Source organism: Hevea brasiliensis, chromosome 8 (genome assembly GCF_030052815.1).
Source record: "Hevea brasiliensis isolate MT/VB/25A 57/8 chromosome 8, ASM3005281v1, whole genome shotgun sequence".
NCBI lineage: Eukaryota > Viridiplantae > Streptophyta > Magnoliopsida > Malpighiales > Euphorbiaceae > Hevea > Hevea brasiliensis.
In genome coordinates, this window is record NC_079500.1 from 72,411,616 (window position 1) to 72,430,020 (window position 18,405).

Below are 18,405 nucleotides of genomic sequence, written 5' to 3' on the forward strand. Positions count from 1 at the left end.
CAAGGGTAGACGAGCTAATTCCTCACTTTGAGGAAATTTTTACAATGGCTGAAGAGCAGGAGCTTGACAACTGGACAACGGAGGATATCCCTGTACTCAATCTCGAGTAAAGTACCTCTGGTTATCTACACTTGATCACTTTGTCCATGGTGACAAGTGTAATACTGTAAATGGACCTTTTCTTATGGCATTAATATTAATGAATTAATAGCGCATTTTTAATTCAATACTCTTTTTCTTTCCATCCTTATAACATGTTCTATTCTTTATTCCTTCAGACAATTCATCAATTAACACCTAATAATCCAATAGACTCGAAATTCCTGCAGTTAATTTTGAAATCCCCATAACTGCCATTACTTCAAGTAATTCTGAGGAAGACCTTACAGAAGAAAGCAATGAAAAAGATGAACCCTCCCTCGTGCCTTGTGAAGACGAAACGTGCACAATAAACTTAGGCACGGAAGAAGTAAAAAGGGAACTTAAGATAGTGGAGAGTGAGGAGTTGGGAGATATGATCGGTGCGCAAGGAATTTCTCGACGTGTTCTCTTGGAGCTATGATGACATGGTCGGTTTGGACCCTCGATAGTGACGCACAAGATTCCTTTAATTCCGGAACGATCCAGGTGAAAGCGAGGAGAATGAATCGATACACCGCTCAAGGTTCGGGATGAAGTCAAGAAACGAAAGATGACGCGGGTTCTTAGAAGTGGTCAAATATCCCCAAGGGGTGGCTAACGTCGTCCCAGTGATGAAGAAAGACGGGAGAGTCAGGGTGTGTGTTGACTACAGGGATCTTAATAAAGCTAGTTTGAAAGACGATTTCCCTCTCCCCCACATTGATGTGTTAGTTGACAATGCCGCGGGTTTGGGCAGATGTTCGTGTATTGATGGGGCATCAGGGTACAATCAGATCCCAATGGACGAGGAAGACAAGGATAAAACTGCTTTTATCACCCAATGGGGGTATACGCTATCGGGTCATGCCCTTCGGGTTGAAGAATGCCGGCTACTTACCAGCGCAATGGTCACATTATTCCACGATATGATGCATAAAGAAGTGGAGGTGTATGTGGATGATATGATCATCAAATCCCGGGAGAGGAGAGCCACGTTCAGTGATAAGGAGGGTGTTTGAAAGACTCAGAAATACCGGTTGAAGTGAACCACCGCTAAGTGCATATTCGAGCTAGATCGGGAAAAGCGTTGGGATTCATAGTAGCGAGAGAAAGGGATAGAAGTAGATCCGGACAAGGTTCGAGCTATTCAAGAAATGCCGTCCCCAAAAGCGAGAAAGGGAGGTGCGCAGATTTTGGGAAAATCGAACTACATTCGAGGTTTATTTCTAATCTCACCGCCAAAGTGAGCCTATTTTGATTACTCGGAAAAACAACTCTACTCAATGGGATTGATTTGTCAAGAGGCTTTTGAGAAAATCAAGCGATTCATCAAACCCACCAAAGATTGGTCCCACTGTGGCGAAGTGTAGGCCTCGATCCTGCATACATGGCGATCCAATGTAATTCCATGGGATGTGTTTTGGGACGACATGATGATACCGGCCGAAAAGAGAGGGCCATTTATTACCTGAGCAAGAAGTTCAATGATTGTGAGTCAAGGTACTCTTCCTTAGAAAAGACTTGCTGCGCGGTGGCCTGGACAGCAAAACGCCTTAAGCACTACATGTTAAATCACAAAACATGGCTCATCTCCGGGATGGACCCTATCGATATGTATTTGAGAGCCCCTTCGTGCGGGAAGAATAGCCAAGTGGCAGTTATACTCTCCCAATATGATATAGTCTACATGACCGGAAAGCGGTGAAAGGTAGCGTGATTGCGACCTCCTAGCGTAAAAACCCTATCGGATTATGAAGCTCAATTTTGAGTTCACGATGAGCATATAAATGAAGTAGACTGCGAAGAATGGGACCCAGCCAATGTATGGGAAATGTAATTTGACGGAGCGGTCAATTTATACGCGAACGGAATCCGAGCCGTAATAGTATCCCCAGAATGAAAGCACTTCCCAATAGCTGCTAAGTTGGGATTTGTTGCACCAACAATGTCGCTGAATATGAAGCTTGTGTGATGGGTCTACATGCCGCTATAAAGATGAAAATCAGAAAGTTGGAGGTGTATGGAGACTCGGCTCTGATAATTTATCAGGTTAAGGGAGAATGGCAAACTAAGGATCCCAAGTTGATCCCATATCAGAAGTACTTACTGGAGTTGATCAAGAAATTCGAAGAAATCTCTTTCACTCACCTGAGTAGAGACAAGAATCAATTTGCTGATGCCTTAGCTACTCTAGCTGTTATGGCTCAAATCGAAGAAGGCGAGCGTTTGACGTTCAAGATTAAGGTAAAGGGATGAGCCACCTATTGTCTCATGATTGAAGAAGAGCGACGGAAAGCCTTGGTATCATGACATCTGGTCTCTTGTAGAGCAGGAGAATTCCCTTCGGGGGCAAGCAAGAATGAAAAGAAGATGATTCGGAGATTAGCATTAGGGTACTTTCCCAGTGGAGAGACCCTATACAAGAGGAGCGCCAACGGCGAATTACTAAGATGCGTAGATGCAAAAGAAGCTAAGAGAATCCTCTTTGAGACGCATGAGGGAAATTGTGCCACTCACGCCAATGGTCACATGATGACGAAGCAAATCATGCGACGTGGGTATTTTTGGACCACAATGGAAAAGGATTGCATCGAGTAGTTCCGGAAGTGCCACAAGTGTCGATTCTGCAGATCCGATAAATATGCCACCTCACAAGTATTCAATCTCGTCTCACCGTGGCCTTTTGCAATGTGGGGCATAGATGTGATTGGTCCCATCAATCCCAAGGCATCCAATGGGCGCAGATTCATCCTTGTAGCCATCGACTATTTCTCCAAGTGGGTCGGCGACATCCTATGCTCACATCACGCAGAACACGTTTCTCAAATTCTTGAAACAATATCATCTGCCGGCATGGTCTCCGAATGAAATTGTCACGATAACGCCAAGAACACAGGCGGTCAGAAGATTCGGAAGCGTGTGATCAATACAGAATCCGACATCTCAATTCCTCCCCATACCGTCCCGGATGAATGGAGCGGTTGAAGCGCGAACAAAAACCTCAAGAGAATAATCCAGGAAAATGACGGTCACATATAGGGATTGGCATGATATGCTTCCTTACGCTCTCCACGCATACCGGACTTAGTAAGAACCTCGGCCAGGCAACACCATACTCACCGGTCTACGGGATGGAAGGCTGTGTGCCTATTGAGGTTGAAATCCGTCCTAAGAATTTTGAAGGAATCGAGGATCGATGAGTCGAGAATGGATCGATCAAGGTTGGATCGATTGAATTTCTTTGGATGAGAAAAGGTTAACGACGGTATGTCACGGACAATTATACGAGAGAAGAATGGCGGGGCATTTGATAAAAGCGTGCGCCCACGGGAATTTCAACACAGGGACTTAGTTACGAAGAAATGCGCCAAACCAAAGCGATCCCGGGGCAAATGGTCACCAACCTACGAGGGTCCTTATGTGATTAAAGGCGTTTCGGAGGAGCCTTGATCTTGACTCACATGGACGGTGAAGAATTCCGAGACACGTGAATGCCGAAACCTTTGTCAGAGATACTATGCATGAAAAGGAGAAAGGATGAAAACCGAAAGGCGTCTTAAAAAAAAAAAAAAAAAAAAAAAAATCTTGGGGTGAAAACCCAAAAAGGCCCCAAGAACAGAAGTGGAGGAATAAGGAAGGGGCATGAAACCACGGATAGAAAAGAGACGATTCGACATGCGGCTTCAAAGAACTTCGAAATAATGGCAGTTAAAAGACTTCAAAATTAACCATAAGGAATATGTGAGATCTATCCCTATGGCCTTTCCTTTGAAAGTTTATCTTCATTTTTTCAAGACCATAATAAAGTTATACTTTATTCCTTCCGCTCTTATTTTTACTGCTGCCGCTTTAATCACGCCCTTTCTCTTTGTTTAATGTGCTATTAATTAGTTAAATTTTTGCCATAAGATTTGAATTCGAGAATTGATAACCTCACGTAATTTGCTATGAGATTTGCGAGGAATGACGGCCTTAAAAAAAAAAAAAAAAAAAAAAAAAAAATGGACGAAGAGAAAGTGAAAACTAGGCGGCTTTCAGTAGAATAAGAAGAAAGTCGGGAATGAAAAGGGGCATCAGAAAGAATGAGATCATAGGTCGAGTCTTGCAACTCCTCCTCCATTAATCGTCGCCTTCGTTATCTTGTTGAGTACACTCTTTCAGGAATAACTTCATATGCCAAAGTCGGACTTGTTTTGTAAGTTGATTTTATCTTCCGCAATTCCACCATCAACCTCTGGATCCTTGATCCAAGTTGATTTTATTTTCTGCAATTCCACCATCAACCTCTGGATCCTTGATCCAAGTTGATTTTATTTTCTGCAATTCCACCATCAACCTCCGGATCCTTGATCCAAGTTGATTTTATTTTCTGCAATTCCACCATCAATCTACGGATCCTTGATCCAAGTTGATTTTATTTTCTGCAATTCCACCATCAACCTCTGGATCCTTGATCCAAGTTGATTTTATTTTCTGCAATTCCACCATCAATCTACGGATCCTTGATCCAAGTTGATTTTATTTTCTGCAATTCCACCATCAATCTGCGGATCCTTGATCCAAGTTGATTTTATTTTCTGCAATTCCACCATCAATCTCGGATCCTTGATCCAAGTTGATTTTATTTTCTGCAATTCCACCATCAACCTCTGGATCCTTGATCCAAGTTGATTTTATTTTCTGCAATTCCACCATCAACCTCGGATCCTTGATCCAAGTTGATTTTATTTTCTGCAATTCCACCATCAACCTCTGGATCCTTGATCCAAGTTGATTTTATTTTCTGCAATTCCACCATCAACCTCTGGATCCTTGATCCAAGTTGATTTTATTTTCTGCAATTCCACCATCAACCTCCGGATCCTTGATCCAAGTTGATTTTATTTTCTGCAATTCCACCATCAATCTGGATCCTTGATCCAAGTTGATTTTATTTTCTGCAATTCCACCATCAACCTCTGGATCCTTGATCCAAGTTGATTTTATTTTCTGCAATTCCACCATCAATCTACGGATCCACGATCCAAGTTGATTTTATTTTCTGCAATTCCACCATCAATCTATGGATCCTTGATCCAAGTTGATTTTATTTTCTGCAATTCCACCATCAACCTCTGGTTCCTTGATCTAAGTTGATTTTAATTTCATGCAATTTAAAACTACTAATTAAACACTTTAATTAGTCAAAGAATAGGCCTTAGATCATACAAAAATTGCTGAATTAAAAGCCAAACCTTGAACAACCCATGGAAGCCAAACCAGGCACACCATTGATGGTGTTTTTCAAGCATGCCGCCACATCTCCATTGCAACCAGCAATGGATAAATTATCTCATGATCAAAACACACAATTAAATCATATAATAAACAATCTAAATGGCAAATATAGTGGCTCTGATACCAATTGAAGGAACGGAAGCATGAAAAACACAAGTTTATACTATTGAATTCAAAAATTTTCGCCCAAGGTCACATGCATCATGCAAGATTTATTTTTAACTATTTGATTTCAATGATAAACAACATATTAAAACTCTTTTAATATGTTTTTGGATCTGTATTTGCCATTTAAGATTTTAAAATTAATCAGAATAATTGTAGAACCCTAGATTAAATCAAGAACGATTACACTAACCTCTTGATGCACTGCAGCGTATTTACGCCTTTGAGATTCGTCTTCAGGACACCAAATGTTGTCCCTCTAGCTTGTCCACACCAAAAACACCTATGGCAGCCCTTGAACAGCTTCTAAATCTTTTTCTATTAATTAGAAATTCAAGTTCTGCCTTTTAAGAGATTAGAGATGTAAACAGGACACTAGAAACAATTTCTAGTATTTTTAATTCAAGAGATTGATGGCTAATCTCTTTGAATTGATGAGAGATGAAGAGGAAGAGAGGGAGAGCTTCAAAATGGCGTGACAAAGGAGTGTGGCTGTTGGTTGTCTTTATTTTTAATTCATAACAACACTTATATAGCTAGGTTAACACATTAAACCCTTGCCACATGTCACCCTTTAATTAGCTCTAGGTTTAAGTGACCCAATCAGGTTGTGCCAAGTGTCAAACCTATATTTAATCTTAATTTTAATCATCTTACATGATTAAAAAATATTTGGCAAGCTTATGTGTACTCCCATGTGTCACCATCTCATGGTGCCACGTGTCACACTGTGAAATGACCAAAATGCCCCTGTGTCTTAATTTTGAGTTCTCAACCCAAAATAATTATTTCTCTTCTTCTAATCAATTTATATCAAATATAAATTAATTAATTAATCTCTATTAATTAATTTCTCATTAATTAAATTCATATTTAAACACTTTAAATATAAATTTAACTTATACTATACATCCAATAATCTAGATTTGATTTCAAGTCATGCTAGGGACTTTGCAATCTAATTGCAAACTAAACCTATTTAATTAATCAATTAAACTCTTTAATTAATTAATTAAATCATATTTAATTAGGTGATAACTTGTGTATGTGTGTGACTTACTAGGCTCATCAATAATTGGCAATGAGATATGATATCAACTCTTAATATCATCATAACTCTTTCTTACTATAAATGAATTCTCTAAATCATTTTATGCACCTCATAGACCATGGTTAGCACCTAGCATAGCATTCCATGGCTACCCAATTAGTGATAAGATTTACCTTAAATGAACCTATAATCATATATTACCATGCACTGGAACTCTCTGTTACAAAATCCCAAGTCAAGCTGGAGTCATAGTTTATGTCAAACTCCATTTGCTATGAATATTATGTTCTCTTTTAATTTCAGTTCTTGATTAAAAAGATTTTTCTCATCAGAAACTCTTTTCTAATTAAATCTATCTGTCTTGGCCAGGAACTTGAAACATCAAGAACAATTAAATAAACATAGGATTTTATCTCTATTTACTTGGAGGAACAGATTCCATCTTGATTAACACCTACCTCTATATATAACTAGTAGGAGCCAACACATGCCCATATACCCATACACAGTATAAGTATGAAAGCAGTATCAAACTCAAACTATCTATATACAAGATAACTGTGCTATCTCATGTCTAAAGATTATATGCACTGATATGATTTATGACAAAACATTGACAAGAGTAAACTCCATGTGCTTGTCATAAGTGTCACTAGTTCGGCTTACTTATCATGTATAAGTGCCTATCATGTTTGTCGTATGGCATGAGACTCACCATTCCATCTTATTTATATCTCATATAAATAACTTGGGAACAAACATAAATACAATCTTTCTGGATAAGTCATGTCCTTATTATGAAGTATCCTCGATTGTGAACCTATTTATGATACTTTGTACTAGAAATACTGTCATTCATATTCTTAACAACTTAAGAATAGAGTTTTTAACAAAATATCAATGGACCTTTTCTATTACACATAAATAACTTATGTAAACAGAAAAGTGGAAATGCCTTTTATTAATAAAAACATGTACAAGATACATACTAAATGATATGCTTTAGGGCATACTACTAACAGAATCATGCCCAGAAAGTAACCATAACTTAGTGAACAAATTGGCCAAATCCGGATTAGGCAAACTGACCTATACAAAAATGACCAAATGAATAGTGTTTGTTCATTTAGCCATAACATGGGCTAGGTAGGTCCAAATGACCTGATTTTTGTGGAATTAGAAAAGTTTCACATAGTACTACAACTTTCATGAAGAACATAAACCCAAATTCTGCCCTTAACCAAGTCATTTAGCCACCCAAAATTAGTGACCAAAACTGCTGGAACCAAATTAGGTGCCCAGAAAATCTTGGTTAGACCAATCTGGCCAGCCATATTCAAATGGCTATAACTTGGTCTACAAAACTCGAAATGGAGTGATTCAAAAAGGGAAATAAAGTTAAGACAATAAGGAACAACTTCTATGAAGAAAACTTAGCCAAATTCTAATAGTAACATGACTAATGGAATAGTACAATACATGATACCAAAACTGAAAATTTGAAATTTGTGCCTAAAAGACTTAAGATTTGAGAAAAGAATCAAAACCAACAAATTAGGTAACCAAAATGTGGTATGTGGGTGAAATTAGAATTCCCATACCTATTAAGCATTAGAAAGTCAATAAATTGACTTGAATAGTATCGCGAATAGCAACCCCAAAATACAAATTTTAAAGAACGTCAAGTTTAGCATATTAAAGCTAGGTATAAGTAGATTTGAATTCATTTTTTTGGATTTATGATAAATTATGATACTGAAACACTGTGAAATTGTGTTTTTCAGTTGAAAAGAATACCGGGAAAGAACCCGAGCCATCAAATCAAGGCCAAGAGGCGACTCGTATAAGGTTTGTGCACAACATCAATATTCTTTAAAATTCATTTACAAAGTGCATGAAATGAATTAATTATATTGCAAAATGTGTATTATGCTTTTGACTTAAATTATTGAAAGTTTACTTGTATGTGTTTGAAATGACAACAAATGTTTAGTAAATTGTTAAGATAGTTTTGAAACTACAGTGTCATGACCATATATTTAAATACCTCACTAGCATGACTAGTGGGAAGAAATAGTTTCGAATTTTGATTCCTTCTCTGACTGAAGTGTTGAGGTGTGTGCCAGTAGAAGAAGAAATTAAATGGGTACCCATATATTTGAGCTAGCTAGCCTTGTAATGTGATTTCTCATAAGCCTCTGGCTATTGAGATGATTATTGTTTCGAATGGCATGATATAACTATGTATTTTTATGAAATTTATTTTGAGACTTCCTAAATGAAATTGTTTGGACTAAAAGTTTATAAATCATGTTTTGCATCTATTTCTCATATTCCGTTCAGTATTTGAATAAATGTGTTTTGAATTATGTCTAAATGTATTTTAGTATGCTGTGCATCACTGAGTCATAGTACTAGCGTTGGCTATTATTGTTGTCACAGATATAGAGACTAGAGGAGCAGCAGAGTGAGCTGCTGAGGATCTTGAAGCCACATTTCTTGAAGTTTTGTCAGGTATAAATTTATACCCTGAATGTAATGTTTATATTTGTGTATGTAACTGTGTGTATACATAAAAACTGGTCATGAAAAGTTGTATAAAGTTGTAATAATATCATTTTGGATTTGCTAATGTAAAGTGGTTGATAAATGTAATTTGTTTGTACTTTAATGAAAAATGAATGGAAATATTGAGTTGTGAATTATTGATTTGAATTTTGGAGTTTGAGAAATAATGTTGCGTTGTGTTGAGGTAGTAGTGAGTTTGATGAAAAAGAATTATTGGAAGTGTTTTTACAGGTTTTTGAAGAACTATTTTCTTAAAACACAGATGGCACTCTACTGAAATTTTTCCTAAATTTGCGTAAAAATAAAATGGACAAAAATTTGAGCTAGTTTTTCAACTACTATTAAATGTAAGAAAATGCTCACCACTTATAAAAAGTAAGAAAATGATTTTAAAATCCCTTGTATGGTACTTAATGAGTTATCGGTAAGTGAAGTTCGGTAGTTCATTAGGTATTCTACGGGATCATGTTATGCCTTACAGAGGGGTAAGGTGTGACACACAGTGTACCAAAACACCATAACTTATCTCATTGATATTTATTCGTTCTTAATTTATTTATTATAGTTATTAAGTGAAATTTATGAAATTAATCTCATTTAGATCATTTATTAAAATTATAAATTAATTTGTGGCTCCAAAAATTTTATAGAAAATCTGGTGGAGTACTGGCTAAAAATGGATAAAACAGTTCTTCAGAACCTGTGAAAAACACTTCCAATAATTTCCAATCATTCTTAAACTCTATTTGTATCACATCAATTTACAATAATTTCTTAACAATTCCTCCATTTGTCGTTCATTCATTTCACATCATCATCATGCTCAAATCATAAATAAATTCTCATATGTTATTTATAAACACACAGTTACAAATACTTACATTAATAAAAAATTATATTATATTTGTTTCAAATATACATGATAAAATAAGAGTTTAATTACAAAACTTACAAAAATTACAAAATACAAAATGGGACCTAGTGTCCTACCAATGCATTGTTGCTTGTGAGGTGACACGGACACTATACAAAACTATGAACGGCCTTTCCCAGTCTATGGTCTACTGGGCTCTCTGTCCAAATCTTCAGTACCTACACGTTACAAAAGCGATGCACTAAGCATAAAGCTTAGTGGCGCCAATAATACAAGAAAATATAATATGCAAATAAAAATGATAATTTCCTAGTTATTGTGTTCATAAGAAATGAATAATTACTAACTTATTGTTTAGTCAAAGGCTAATTACATTTTATGATATTAACTTCTTCTTGCATTTTGTTTATTGTTTTCTTGATAATTTTGAGCTTCTTTATTTTATTATAATCATTCTTGATCTTTATCATGATATTTAATTTCTTTATTTTCGTTAATAATCAGTTCAATTACAATTATACTTTTCCATGCCCAAGTAACCTATACAAATTGACCGGATTGGATAAATGGGTAAACTAGCACTGGGCACCAAGTACCTCGGGCCGTCACACCATCGGTCACAATGTGTCTCCCGATGTGCAAACAGAATGGCTAATAAGCCATAAAAGCAATAAGGCATAAAGCCAAATATAACATCATAATCAGTATAGCCATAGGCTATCATATCACAGAATGGCATGAAGCCACACATCATACGCAGTACTGCTATTAGAACCCTATTAGCATGCCAACCTATCCAAACCAATCACATTAGGCCTACTAGGGCATATTACAAAGTCATTTCTTGAACATTTGTACTTTATATGTAAGGTTACTATTCATTTCATTAGTTAACTAAAATGTTGACTTTTTCATAGATAATAGGTATATTGGTTCAAATATCATCAACATACCATTTTTTGCATTCTAAAGTTGTTGGCATTAGTTGCCAATTCCATTTCAAAGCTTAGTGTTAGTTATTCATAATTTTCAGATTTCAAGCACTAAGTTTACTGTTCTATTGGTCATTTATACAGTAGGAATTTGACAAAATTTTCTTCATGAAAGTTGTTCCTTATTATGTCTAGTTGCATTTATTTTTTTGAATCACTCCATTTGGAGTTTTGTAGCTCAAGTTATGGCCTAAATACCATAACTGGCTGGATTACAAATTTTCCAGATTTTCTGGACAGAACCAAATCTATAGTGTTTTGTACACTGACTGCAGGTAAGTTTTTGAACATGTTATGATCAAAATTTGGGTTTGGTTTCTTCATGAAAGTTGTAGGTCTATGTCTCAGCTTTCTTATGGTAAAATTTCAGGTCAATTGGACCTTTCTACGCTGAGTTATGACCAAATGAATAAACACTATTCATTTAGTCATTTTGCCCAGGCAGAATGCATGTCACCCGGATTAGGGCAATTTTTAGGTCAACTTGGTTTGGTTTTCTGGGAAGGGTTTCCTCACCAAAGTTGTGCCATTATATGTCTAGTTTCATTTCTAATTGGCCTTTCACTAATTGAACCTATACAACTCCATTTATACCCACCCAAACCTGCTAGACTCACAACCAATCCTGCAGGTCACCAAGGGCAGCATGCCTAAGTTCCACTCCAACATCCTTACTCACTTCAATTCCTCCTCACACACATTCAAATGGTCACTAATTGACCATTACAGGGTTAACATACCATTACATGAGCAAACCCTAATGTTATTCAAATGTCCAAGTTCTCAAGTTCATTCATGCATTATACTTGCATTTCACTTACATAATCATGTTCAAGCACTCATCTCATGCTATGGGCAGCTCATAAACACTTTACTTCAAGTAAATTCACCAAACCCTAACCACCCCTAGGCTGCTGAAATTTATAGGGATGGATACACACAATTTTTATTTTGTTTTTCTTACATTTTCTACTTATCTCATGGCATTAAGCATGAATCAAGTAAAAGTGCTAAGAGATTGGACACTAACCTTGTTGGAGCTGAATTTCAAGCTAACCAAACTTGCTTTTTCCTTCCTCTTTTGGCTGCCTAGAGGATGTTCAAGTTGCAAGATCAAATTTTTGTGAAGCTAAGTAGTGGTTTCAAGTGAAATTTGGTGAGGTTTGAAGCTTTCATTAAGCTTCCATGGAGGAATGTGTTTGGGAAAGGGAAACGTCTGGTATGGGGTGAGGAAGAGCAGATTGTGTTTTGTTAATTTTTACCTCATTTTACCTCTTTTTAATTGGTTTTTAATAGATTGTTCAAATGTGATTGGTGGGAGCACTTTTAATGACATCATATGATGTCATAATTCCCTATTTCTTTCATTTTTCTTTTCTTTTCTACTCATTTTCAATTAAATTTTTAGCAATATTTATTCATATTTTAGATCATAATAATTATTTACTTAACTGGACAAGTCGGCCAAAAATCACCTCTGAAGGCGAAATGACCAAAATGCCCTCCGTTTGGCTTAACAGACTAAAATTGTCTGTACCGATTGAAAAATTTTTCTAAGCACTTTCTTGGCATTCTAATGCCATAGAAACCTCAATGATTCTTCACTGGAGTCCCAAAAATTATTTTATGAAATTTCTCTTAGGTCTAGGGCTCTTAGTTGCGAGGACCGCAACTTCCCACTAGGTTACCCATCGCTAGGGCACCGGCTCACTTAACTTAGTTGTATTTTATTTTTAAAATTTTTCCTACTTTTTTCTTGTTAATATTTGAGTTAATTATAGTTCCTTACTTTAGTTTAAATATTTTTTTCCAGACATTCTAGCTGTCCGAACCGACACCGGTCACCGGAACAGTAGAATGTACGTAATGGTTACAGTGAGGGTGTTACAACTCTTCCTCTCTAATTTAAATTCCGTCCTCGAAATTTACCTAACTTAAGTAATCATGGAGTTGCTAACTCCTTGCTTCTTCACTTCCTTGTATTGCCTCATCAATGTCTGGGTTTGGCTCCTCCTGAGCTTCCACAGCATATACCTGTGGTGCCACCCTGATTCGGGCTTTTCAACTGTCTGAGAAACAATCTTCTGTGAAATTTCAGCCATCTCTGCTCTACTCGATCTTTTTCCCCTTTGAACTGTAGGGGCAGGTCTATCAACTTGTACTGGAGCTATTGAACCACTCCTCTGAGGGCAATCTCTTGTGAAATGATCCGTAGCCACGCACTTGAAACACTCTCCAGTTAACAATCGACACTCCCCTCTGTGTCTCCTACCACAGTGCATACATTCAAGCACTGGAGCAAATCCCCTTGTTACTGTGCCTGAGGAGCTAGCTATAGATATCCCAATCTGGCGTATCTGGCCTTGTGTCTGATCTTGTGAACCAGAACCTTTAAACTTCTTACTATCAGTCGGTATACTTGACTGCCCTGGTCCAAATTCCCTTTTACGCTGCCTATCTTTCCTATTTTGTTCACTTACTCTGACCCTTTCCACTTTCAGTGCGGCTTCAACTAATTTCGTGAAGTTTGTAATCCCCAAGGCAGTGATCATTATTTTAATGTTGTCATTTAGCCCCTCTTCAAACCTTCTGCACCTCTCTGCTTCAATGGGGACTATCTCTCTTCCGTAGCAGCTCAGTCTGACAAACTCCTTCTCATACTCCGCTACTGATAGCTGTCTCTGCCTTAGGTTAATGAATTCTCTCCTCCTGTCTTCTAGGAACACACTTCCCACATATTTCTTCTTAAATTCAACAAGGAAGAAATCCCAAGTTATTAACTCTTGCTGGAGCTCACTAGATATAGTGTCCCACCACTGATAGGCATCATCTTGAAGTAGGGACATAGCACCCTCCAAGTTCTGCTCTGGGGTGCAATGCTGTTGCTTCAATACTCTTATAGTACGGTCTAGCCAATTCTCAGCCTGTAACACCCTCCCGATAACCACTCCGTACATCCTACTGTTCCGGTGACCGGTGTCGGTCCGGACAGCTAGAATGTCCGGAAAAATATTTAAACTAAAGTCAGGAACCATAATTAACTCAAATATTAATAAGAAAAATTTAGTAAAAATTTTAGAAATAAAATACAACCAAGTTAAACGAGCCGGTGCCCAAGCGATGGGTAACCGGAGGGAAGTTGCGGTTCTCGCAACGAGGAGCCCTAGACCCAGGGGAAAAATTATAAAATAATTTTTGGGATTCCAGAAAAGGGTAATTGAGGTTCCTATGGTATTAGAATGCCAAGAAAATACCTAGAAAAGTTTTTCAATCGGTACAGACAATTTTGGCCCGTTAAGCCAAACGGAGGGCATTTTGGTCATTTCGCCTTCCGAGGTGATTTTTGGCCGACTTGTCCAGTTGAGTAAATAATTAATATAACATAAAATATGAATAAACATTACTAGAAATTAAATTGAAAATGAGTAGACAAGAAAAGAAAAGAAAAATGAAAGAAAATTGGAATAATGACATCACATGATGTCATTAACATACCTCCCACCAATCACCATTTAACAACCTTTCTTAAAACAATTAAAAGAGGGAAAGTGGACCAAAAATTTCTGGTTTTTATCCTTCCTCTTCAGCCAGCCGAAATTCTCTCCTTCCTCCATAACTTTCATCTTCTCATACCTTCAATCAAAGGATTTCTCACCCCAAATTCTATAAAGTCCTTCACAAAAATTTGTCACCCAACCTTGCTAGAGTGTTTGGCTGCCAAGAAAATTAAAGAAAGTGAAGGAAAGTGAAGGGAAAATTCTGCCCTCCTAAGGTTAGTGCCTAATTTATACTCTCTCTCACTCAATTTATGTTTAAGGACATGATTTAAGTTGAAATTGTAAGTTAATGTATAAATTGAATTTTGAGAATTTGGAGACTTGAACAAAAATTAGGGTTTGCTTAGGAAATTGTTAGAGGACATTTTAATGGTCAATTAATGACCATTTTAGGTAATTTGACTAACAAATGGACTGAAAAATGAGGTTGCAAATTGAGGTTGCAAGCTGCCCTATGGACAGCAGCATAGGGACTGAAATTTCAGTCCCTTTGCACTGCCATAACTTGGGCAGTGGTAGTCCAATTGAAGTTTGGCCAATCGGACATGAAATTAGGCTTATAATGGCACATTTTTGCTGAAGAAACCATGCCCAAAAGACCAAAGCAAGAGGACCAAAACTTGGCCCCAATCCGGAACCCTGAAACTGCCTCTGCAGAATTGACCAAATAAACAGTAACTGTTCATTTGGCCATAAGTCACTGTAGATTTGGTCAATTGGTCTGAAATTTTTACAGCAACAAGTTAAGACATAGACAAACAACTTTCATGAAGGAACCTACCCCAAATTATGGCCAGAACCCATTCAACCAAGTGACTCAAGTCACTGTTCATGCACTGTAGATATGGTAAATTTCTGCAGACTGCATATCCGGACAGCTTGGGTTTTTGAGCCATATCTGGAGCTACAAAACTCCAAATGGAGTGATTCAAAAAAGGAAATTCAACTAGACAAAATAAGGAACAACTTTTATGTTTTACATTTCTTCAAATTCCAACAGTAACAGTGTCCAATGGAACAGTGAAGTTATGGTACAAAATCTGAAAAATCTGCTCCTTTGGTTTAATGTTTAGAAATGGTAAAAACACTTAATGCCAACAAGTTTTAAACACCAAATGTGGTATGTTGGGAGTGCCAAAGTTGATGTACACATTTTTATTCTAAAAGTCAACATTTTTGTTGACCAATGATGAATAGTGACACCAAAAAAGTTGAAATTCACAAGTTGACAAATTTAAGAGTTTCAAATGCCCTAGTATACCTAACAAGATTGGTTTGGATAGTTTGGCATGCCAATAAGGTTCAGTTAGCACTACTGCACATGGCAAAAATGCCATTCTGTGATTTCATGGCTTTTAGCCATTCTGACTTTGTATTGAGACTTGGCCTTGTGCCTGATATTATTTACAGCTTGTTAGCTGTTCTGATGCACACCGGGAGATGCATATGTGACCGATGGTGTGATGGCCCGAGGTACTAGGTACCCAGCGCCAGTTTGCCCGTTATCCAGTCCAGTCGTCTAGTGTAGGTTACTTGGGGCAACCAAATGAATAAAAGTGAACAAAGTTAATGAATTAATGAATATACCAAGATCAAACAAAGAAAGCATACACATTGTATACAAATTTATATTCTTGCTATTTTCTTCTATTATATTATTGCACCACTAAGCATTATTGCTTAGCGCGTTGCTTTTGCCACGCGTAGGTACTGGAGATCCCGATCGTGAGCCCGTGAGACCACGGATCGGGTGAGTCCATCCGATACGCTCAGTGTCCGTATCACCTCACTACCTGCAGTGCATCGGTAGGGCACTAGGTGTCATTTTGTCATTTCGATATTTTGTAGCAGATTTGTATTTTCTCATATGTATTTGAACTCATGTAATATATTTTGATATTTATGTAAATAATGAAAGTTATGACTATGAATGCAAGATTTGAGCATGTATTTATTGCTTGTATATGAGAAAAGGTTGTTGAAACCTGAAACTGAAAAATTGTTGAAATCTTGATATTGAGTTTTGTGATGACATTGAAGTTGAGAATGAATGAATTTGTTTATTGGAAGTGTTTTTAACAGGTTCCGAAGAACGGTTTTCTCCATTTTTAGCCGGTACTCCGCCGGATTTTCTTTAAAATTTTCGGAACCTCAAATAAATAATAATTTCGATAAATGGCTTAAATAAATTATATTTCACAAGTTATATTCAAAAGGAAGAATAAAAATGAATTTAGATAAAATAGAGTGCTCGGCACACTGAGTGGCATAACTTGCTCGGCTACACTGTAGTCGGGTAAGGGGTGTCACACAGCCACCACCGAGTCATCCTTTTTCTTACCAATGAAGTCCACAGCCCCAAATTTTCTCAATTTTTCTAGATAGGATTTCTACTGTGGAAGTGCTGGTGGTGGCATAACCCCAGCCATCTGTCTGAAGAATTCAGCCATTTGTTAAAGTATAACCGGCTGAGGCTGTGTAGGCACTGCTGGTGCTAGTGGAGCAGGTTCTCCCTGGCCCCCAGTCTCAGCTGCAGGCAGAGCACGACTCTCCACTTCCTCATCTAGTGCTCTCTGTGAAGTGGGGTTCGCATCCTAATCAAAATAACAAATACAAACAGATCTGTATTAGTGTCACCTCGACTCTTACAAATACAATGCATGGTATGGACTCGATCTAGACCCAGAAACGCCTAAACCGTGCTCTGATACCAATAAATGTGATACCCCTTACCCGTCTACAGTGTAGCAGAGCAAGATATGCCACACAGTGTACCGGAACACCATAACTTATCCCATTGATATTTATTCGTTCTTAATTTATTTGTTATAGTTATTAAGTGAAATTTATGAAATTGATCTGATTTAGATCATTTATTGAAATTATAAATTAATTTGCAGCTCTGAAAATTTTATAGAAAATCCGACGGAGTATCGGCTAAAAATGGATAAAACAGTTATTCGGAACTTGTGAAAAACACTTCCAATAATTTCCAATCATTCTCAAACTCCATTTGTATCACATCAATTTATAACAATTTCTTAACAATTTCTCCATTTGTCATTCATTCATTTCACATCATCATCATGCTCAAATCATAAATAAACTCTTATATATTATTTATAAACACACAGTTACAAATACTTATATTAATACAAAATTATATTACATTTGTTTCAAATATACATGATAAAATAAGAGTTTAATTATAAAATTTATAAAAATTACAAAATACAAAATGAGACCTAGTGTCCTACCAATGCACTGTAGCCTATGAGGTGACACAGACACTATGCAAAACTGTGAACAGCCTTTCTCAGTCTGTGGTCTACTAGGCTCTCTGTCCAAATCTTCAGTACCTACGCGTTGCAAAAGCAATGCGCTAAGCATAAAGCTTAGTGGTGCCAATAATACAAGAAAATATAATATGCAAATAAAAATGATAATTTCCTAGTTATTGTGTTCATAAGAAATGAATAATGACTAACTTATTGTTTAGTCGAAGGCTAATTACATTTTATGATATTAACTTCTTCATGCATTTTGTTAATTGTTTTCTTGATGATTTTGAGCTTTTTTATTTTATTGTAATCATTCTTGATCTTTATCATGATATTTAATTTCCTTATTTTCTTTAATAATCAGTTCAATTACAATTATACTTTTTCATGTCCAAGTAACCTATACAAATTGATCGGACTGGATAAACGGGTAAACTAGCACTGGGTACCAGGTACCTCGGGCCGTCACACCATCGATCACAATGTGTCTCTCGGCGTGCAAACAGAATGGCTAATAAGC